General features: G+C 39.5%; 1 pseudogene; it reads left to right on the plus strand.

Annotated features, from left to right (window-relative positions):
• Window positions 1-470: 470 nt before the first annotated feature.
• LOC107181175 lies at window positions 471-1271 on the plus strand (annotated as a pseudogene).
• The last annotated feature ends 5683 nt before the right edge of the window (window positions 1272-6954 follow it).

Consider the following 6954-nt stretch of genomic DNA (forward strand, 5'->3'; position numbering starts at 1 on the left):
CTATCCCTTTATAGCTACACCCATCTCCTCTCCCCATTCCTAGCTCCAGGTAACCAGATCTGTTTTACATCTGCATAGTTTTGTTATTTTAATAATGTTATATAAATAGAACCATAAAGTGCATTTTGAAATTGGCTTCTGTTACTCAGCATAATTTCTATGAGATCCATTAAAGTTGTTAGGTGTATCAATAGTTTTTATTGCTGAGTAGTATTCCATGGCATGGATGTATCAGTTTCTTTAGTCATTAATACATTGAAGAATAGTTGAGTCATTTCCACTTTGGGCTATCAAAGAAAGCTGTGGCATGGTTAATTTTATGCATCAGTTTGGCTGGGCTGTGGTTCCCAGTTGCTTGATCAAACACCAGCCTAGATACACACCTAGGCTAGCCCTAGCATCTGCTTCTTGTCTACTGTGCCAGGCTCCTCACTCTTAGTCCCCATCCCAGTGGCCTTGGCATGGACAAAATGGAAGACGCCATGCCACAGGGATTGTCTTGTTTATCCAGGATGTAGGGTGGTGTTCTTGGAAGCTAGTCCTGGTGACTCAGTCCATAGCTGTGGTTCAAGTGAGAACTATAAAATGTTTCACACCCTGTATTTACGAATCCAAATACAAATCAGAAAAGGAATTTATAGAATATGCCCCGCAAAGCAGGACTGGTCTTTCCTCCACAATGCTTGAAGCACCCACACATTTGGTCTCTATAGCTGGTGTCTTTGATGCCTATGTTCCTCCTGAGGGTGATGCTCGCATGTCATCTCTTTCAAAAGACTGACACAGACTGAGCAATTGAGAGATGCTGTGGTATCAGTGTTGTCAAGCTGCAGGATAAAAGAATATGGTGCTAATTATAAAACAAAGGGCTTCCCTGAAAAATCAAGGATATCTTTACTGAGGCTCATCTTTATCTAAACAATTCAGACCATGACTGATTTTATACTTCGGTAACTGAAAACTTTTTCCTGGACATGGTCTGGGAAATTAAATCTAAGACTATCCACTGGAACTTCGTAGAATCTTGAGCTACTGAGAGTGGTTCAGGTTCACTGTTCAGGTCTGATGAACCAGGGCAACATTTATGGCCAGGTCATGGTCCGCACGCACACCTGGCAGACCCTGGCCATCTGTGACTGGTTTGGCCAATCAATGTATGATCGGGATGTGGCCATCTTGTCCTGCAGTATGTTGTGTTGGAAAAGTACCTGATAAACCCCTATGAGAGTTGGATAATGCATTGCCAGATGGATAATGCAGCCCATCCTTAAAGAAAGCAGTGATGATCCTTGGCCTCCAGCTAAAATGGGGGGAAGGAGAGGCACATAAGCTTCAACTAGCCTAATGTCAAAAATGACTCCTGGGGTAAAGCACTGGTGGTGAGGTGGCTGGAAGCGGAGAATTGTCTGAGTCTGGGAGCTGGAAAGTCCATCTCCACTGTGCTATAGAAACACTTGCCTTTCCTCCCTTATTCCACCTGTGGCTCTACAGCAGAATTGTCTTCAACACCCGTGGCTGATGGCAGGGCCCAGGTGGGTGTGTGATATGCACAGACATGGACCTGTTTCTTGTTTTGTTTTGTTTTCTTTTGTTTTAAGTTGCATGCCTAGCTTCTGAATGAGATGAAAGACAGTATGTTCCAGAGAACATCTGATACCAGTTTTTCCTGCAGCAGGGACTGTCAGGAGCAAACTGGCACGATTTCTTTCTAATCACAGGGCAGGGATCAGAGGTTGAAATAAAATACTATCAAAGTGTTGGACAATTATGGTGGGTTCTATTCATTTCCCCTGGTTCAGACCGGAAATAAAACAGCCTTCGAATGGCAGAAATGGAAGGTGGGCTTATTGTGAGGGATGTGATTTCCAGGAAATCCAGACTTGGGAAAAATAATTCGTATTTATGAAAAACGGTATCATTTGAGATGTTTTCTCACTGAATCGGCATTTGAATTTCATAGAATGTAAATCCAAAGAAATAATTTATCTCTCAACCAAACAAAATACTAGTCTATATGTTGCTGCAAAGGTACTGTCTCTTTTAGATGTAATTAACACTGGAATCAGTAGACTTTGAGTAAAGCATATTACCCTTCATAATGTAGGTGAGCATCATCCGATCAGTTGATGGTCTTAAGAGAAAAGACTGAGATCTTCCAAACAGGAGGAATTCTGCCTCTAAACTGATTGCCTTCAAATTCAAACTGCAAAAGATCGATTCTTCCCTGGTTCTTCATCCTGCTTGGCCTGCCCTGCAGATTTTGCATTTGCCAGACCCAACAATGGAGTCAACCAATTCCTTAAAATCAATCAGTTGATCAATATCTATCTATCATCTATCTAACCATCTACATTTTTATATGCTATCGGTTCTATTTCTCTGGAGAACCCTGATTAAATACAGTTTCTATGGACATTTAGGTGCATTTTTTTTAATGTTTATTTATTTATTTTGAAAGAGAGAGCAAGCATGAGGAGAGGAGAGGGGGAGAGATAGATAGATAGATAGATAGATAGAGAGAGAGAGAGAGAGAGAATCCCAAGCAAACTCCATGCTGTTGGTCCAGAGACTGATGCGGGACTCAGTATCACAAACCATGACATCATGACCTGAACTGAAATGAAGAGTCAGATGCTTAACCGACTGAGCCACCCAGGTGCCCCTTAGGTGCATATTTTTTTTGTGAATATAAGATTTTATTTTTCTGGCATAAATGCCTAGGAGTATGATGTTGGGTCATATGCTAAATGTGCATTCATTTTTTCTAACTGCTTAACTATATTTCAAAGTGACTGTATCATTTCACATTCCTACTCAGCAACGTATGATGAGCCAGTGTCTCTTCATCTTTACCAAAATTTGGAATCCCACTATTTTATTTTATAGTCAGTCTGACGGGTACATAGTTCTCTCATTATGGTTTTTTTTTTAAACTTTTTTTAAATGTTTACTTATTTTTTGAAAGAGAGACAGAGTGAGAGGCAAAGGGGCAGAGAGAGGAATCACAGAATCCGAAGCAGGCTCCTGGCTCCGAGCTGTCAGCACAGAGCCCGACATAGGGTTTGAACTCATAGAGTGTAAGATATGACCTGAGCTGAAGTTGGACACTTAACCGACTGAGCCACCCAGGCGCCTCTCATTATGGTTTTAATTTGCATTTCCCTAATGGCTAGTGATCTTCAGTATTTTCCATGTGCTTATTTGTCATCTGTGTGTCTGTTTGGTAAAATGTCTATTTATGCTCTTTGCTCATTTTTACATTGGATTACCTTTTTATTTTTTATTTTTGTGTTTCAGGGGTCCTTAATCCACATATGGTGTCCAAGTATTTCCTCCTAGCTTCTAAGTTATCTTTCTGTTCTTTGAGAGGGTCTTCAGAGCAGTTGTACCTTTTGATGAGGTCCTCATTATCATCTCTTCTTTCTCGCACAGTGCTTTTGGTGTTGAGTCCAGAATCTCTTCACTAGACCCTAAGCACTGAAGATTTTCTCCTAAAAGTTTTATAGTTTTGCATTTTACACTTGAATCTGTGATGTATCTTAAGTGAATTTTGTACAAAGTGTGAAGTTTAGATTGGAGTTCTCTTTTTTCCCTTAACACGGTTAATTGATCCTATTTGTTGAAAAGGCTCTCCTTTCTCCATTGAATTGCTTTTGGAGCTTTGTTAAAAATCAGTGTGAGATTTTTTGTGGGTCTATTTCTGGGTTCTCTTTTCTGCTCCATTCAGAAACAATCTTCACCAATACCTCATGCCCTTGACAACTGTGGCTGTAGAGTAAGCCTCAACATTTCAGCCTAAATAGAGTGATCTCCCAACTTTATTCTTGTTTTCCAAAACTCTTCGACCAATATTAACTTCTTTGCCTTTCTATAAATTTTAGAACAAGCTTGTCCATGTCTACCAAAAAGTCATTTATTATACAAAAAAAAGCTTTATTTAATTCTATTTTTGCAAGTCATGTGTGTTTGTCAATGAAAATTTAGAAAATACAGGTAAACGTTAAGAAGAAACTATAATGTCCTTCCATTGAAAGGCCATTAGAGTGCCAAAAGACCTCAGGAACTGAGCTATTTTGTTCTGTCGTTCTAATTGTCTATTCATTGTAAATACTATAATTTCTTAATTACTATCCCTGTTTAGCATCTTTACATATATGATGAATAACCACTTACATTGTCCTTTTTCCTCAAAATTGTCTTTTTCCTTAAAACTGGCTGGTTGCTGTGCTCGCTTCAGCAGCACATATACTAAAATTGGCTGGTTGCCACCACATAAATTTTAGAATCAGCTTGCCAACTTGCATGAAAAAGCCTGTCCAATTTTGACTGGAATTATATTTAATTTATAGATTAATTTGGTAATACGTGACATCTTCAAGATATCAAGCTTCACTGTCCCCATAAATATTTAAGTTTTAAGTCCTTCAGTTGAGTTTTGTATTTTTGTCAATAAAATTCTGGCACATGTTTGCTAAATTTATTTCTAACTATCTCATAGATTAAATAATTTCAATAGCATCTTTTAAAAATTACATTTTCTAATTGTGATTTATTTATAGGAAGGCAATTGACTTTTATTTACTTTTTATTGATTTTATGTTCAGCAGACATTTTTCCCTTCTTTTTGTCTCTAATTTTTGGTCTGCATAAGACAGAGAAGGGGCTGGACTTGGGTCCCCTCCACCCTGACCATAAACCCAGTATTCTTTGGCTCCTTCCATAAGAAAAAAGGAAAAAGCTAAAAGTATGTGTCCTTTAGTAGCACATCTTGCAGGAGTGTGGATGGAGGATGTTTACTGAAACGGGGGTGCTGAGTACAAAGAAAGCAAGGACCAGACCAAACCAGTGAGCTTCAAGGTGGACCCAGCACTGACCCCATGCCACCTCTCCCCTCATTATCTCACTAAAACTCATGCCCAGCTGTGGGGATGTAACACGTATTTAATCATGCAATGCATGATGAAGCATGACCTTTACATGTGCAGCCGCTAATGTATCCCCACCTCCACATGCTCAGAAGTCACCTTTTCTCCTCTGTTTCTTCACAAAACTCCCCAACCGCTGCTTGGGGGAACTCTTAGGGACCACTGCTTTACGAAACTCTTACTCCATGCATCCCCCTTGTGTTCCCGTACAGGCCCCAGGGCTTTATGTGTAGAATATTCACTATTTGCAAAAACTGATAATGTTATTTCCCCTCAACCCTTACTTTCTCTTCCCTTCTCTCCTTCCTTCTCTCTTTCCTTCTTCTGCCCTCCCTTCCTCTCTCTTCTTGTCTTTCTTCCCCTCACTCTCCTCTCCTTCCTGCCCTCCCTTCATCACCGCCTAGAACCTTCCATTCTACTTTGTTCACACATATTAGGGGGCCTCTGATCTTCCACAAGGATGCCTGGACAATGTCATTATGTGTGTTATGGGCATTTAGCAGATTCCATTGCCATGTAGAGGATTCTCCTCTTCTCCATACTCTGCTAGGATTTTCATTATCAAAAACTGCTGCTGAATTTATCCACCGGGATTTCATTTGGAAAAAAATCTGTAACTTTTACTTTTCTCCCAAACCTTTTGCTATCTTCATTTGCTTTTGTACCTAGTCTTTCTATATCCTGGACTTGATTTCCAGCAGCATATGGTGTTTTTAATAACAAACAGATATCTTAAAAGTCTCATGACCACAGACCATTTTTATATTTTACTCTGATTCTTTTTATGTCCAATATTTAAAAATATATTTGTGTGTGTGGTTAAAATCCAAGAGTCTCCATCAAGATTTTGGCTGTTGAGATTGCTAGGGAACAACTCAGAAGACAGAAGAGTAAGTTTAGGCGGATCCTATTTATTTCAAACTTATGACAATTTAATAATTGATATTTTCAAAACAGTTATCAGCAAGTTTTAACTCATCCCCATAAAATAAAAGCCCCTCAATATTTAGAATACCATTTTTGCTTAGGCATTAAAATTTCAGTGAGCCAGAGGAGGATAAGGGACAGCCAATTATTTTTCTTCTTTTGCAAGAGTTGCAAATACTTATCACCTTCTGCACCCCTGGAGCTGGCAGGCTGAGTGTCACTACTCAAAGGCAAGGGTGCCCTTTCTAGAATTTTGTTTGTCAGTAGAGATTACAGTGAGTCTTTTCTGTCTGTTCTTTCACGGCTGCTCTCACTGTGGTTGTTCCAGACTGTCAGGAAGATTTCTTACTTAGCCAGATAGCCATTGAAATCCTTTGGGGAAAAAGATGAATTTTCTTTAAAAAAGAATTAAAGTTAAATCAAGCCACAGCTCTGAATCTAAGGTCCAGTCTCCTCAGAGTTTAAGTTCAGATAGTTTGGTCTGAAAGGCAGAAGTTTCTCAGACTCTAAATTCCTAACTGGTTTACTGATTCGGGGGGATTATGTGGGTGATAAGCTGCCACTGTCATTTTTATGACCGAAAGCCGATTCATTCTATCTGTTATCTATCTATCTATCTATCTATCTATCTATCTATCTATCTACCTGTCTATAAATTCGTGATTATGGGGCTTTAATCCTAAGGATTGCCTTAGTAACAGAAGTTCTCTGTCTGAAAATGGAGCCAAATTGCCACTTGTGCATTCTGAGGTTTCATGTTGAATGACTACAGTACAGAGTGCATTGACAGTTTCCAAACATGTCATGAAGCTAGTGGTTCTTAATGATTTTCTTGAGAAAAAGGGAAAATGACCATATATGAACCACTTTTCCTTTTGTAGCAGGGTTAGGGATGAAGAAAAGTGCATCTAGCATAGAACTTCCTGGGAGTTAAGGAACCTGATGCTGAGGCACATTGTGTGTGTGTGTGTGTGTGTGTGTGTGTGTGTTGTACTTTCATTGTGACTTAACTCAACAGAGATCTCCAGATCACCTTCCCAGCTCTCTTCTCTCACAAGCGAACTGTCACCTGAAGACACGGGGTGGGGGTTGGGGTTAGACT

The sequence above is a fragment of the Panthera tigris genome, chromosome D2 (assembly GCF_018350195.1).
Source record: "Panthera tigris isolate Pti1 chromosome D2, P.tigris_Pti1_mat1.1, whole genome shotgun sequence".
In the NCBI taxonomy this organism is placed as follows: domain Eukaryota; kingdom Metazoa; phylum Chordata; class Mammalia; order Carnivora; family Felidae; genus Panthera; species Panthera tigris.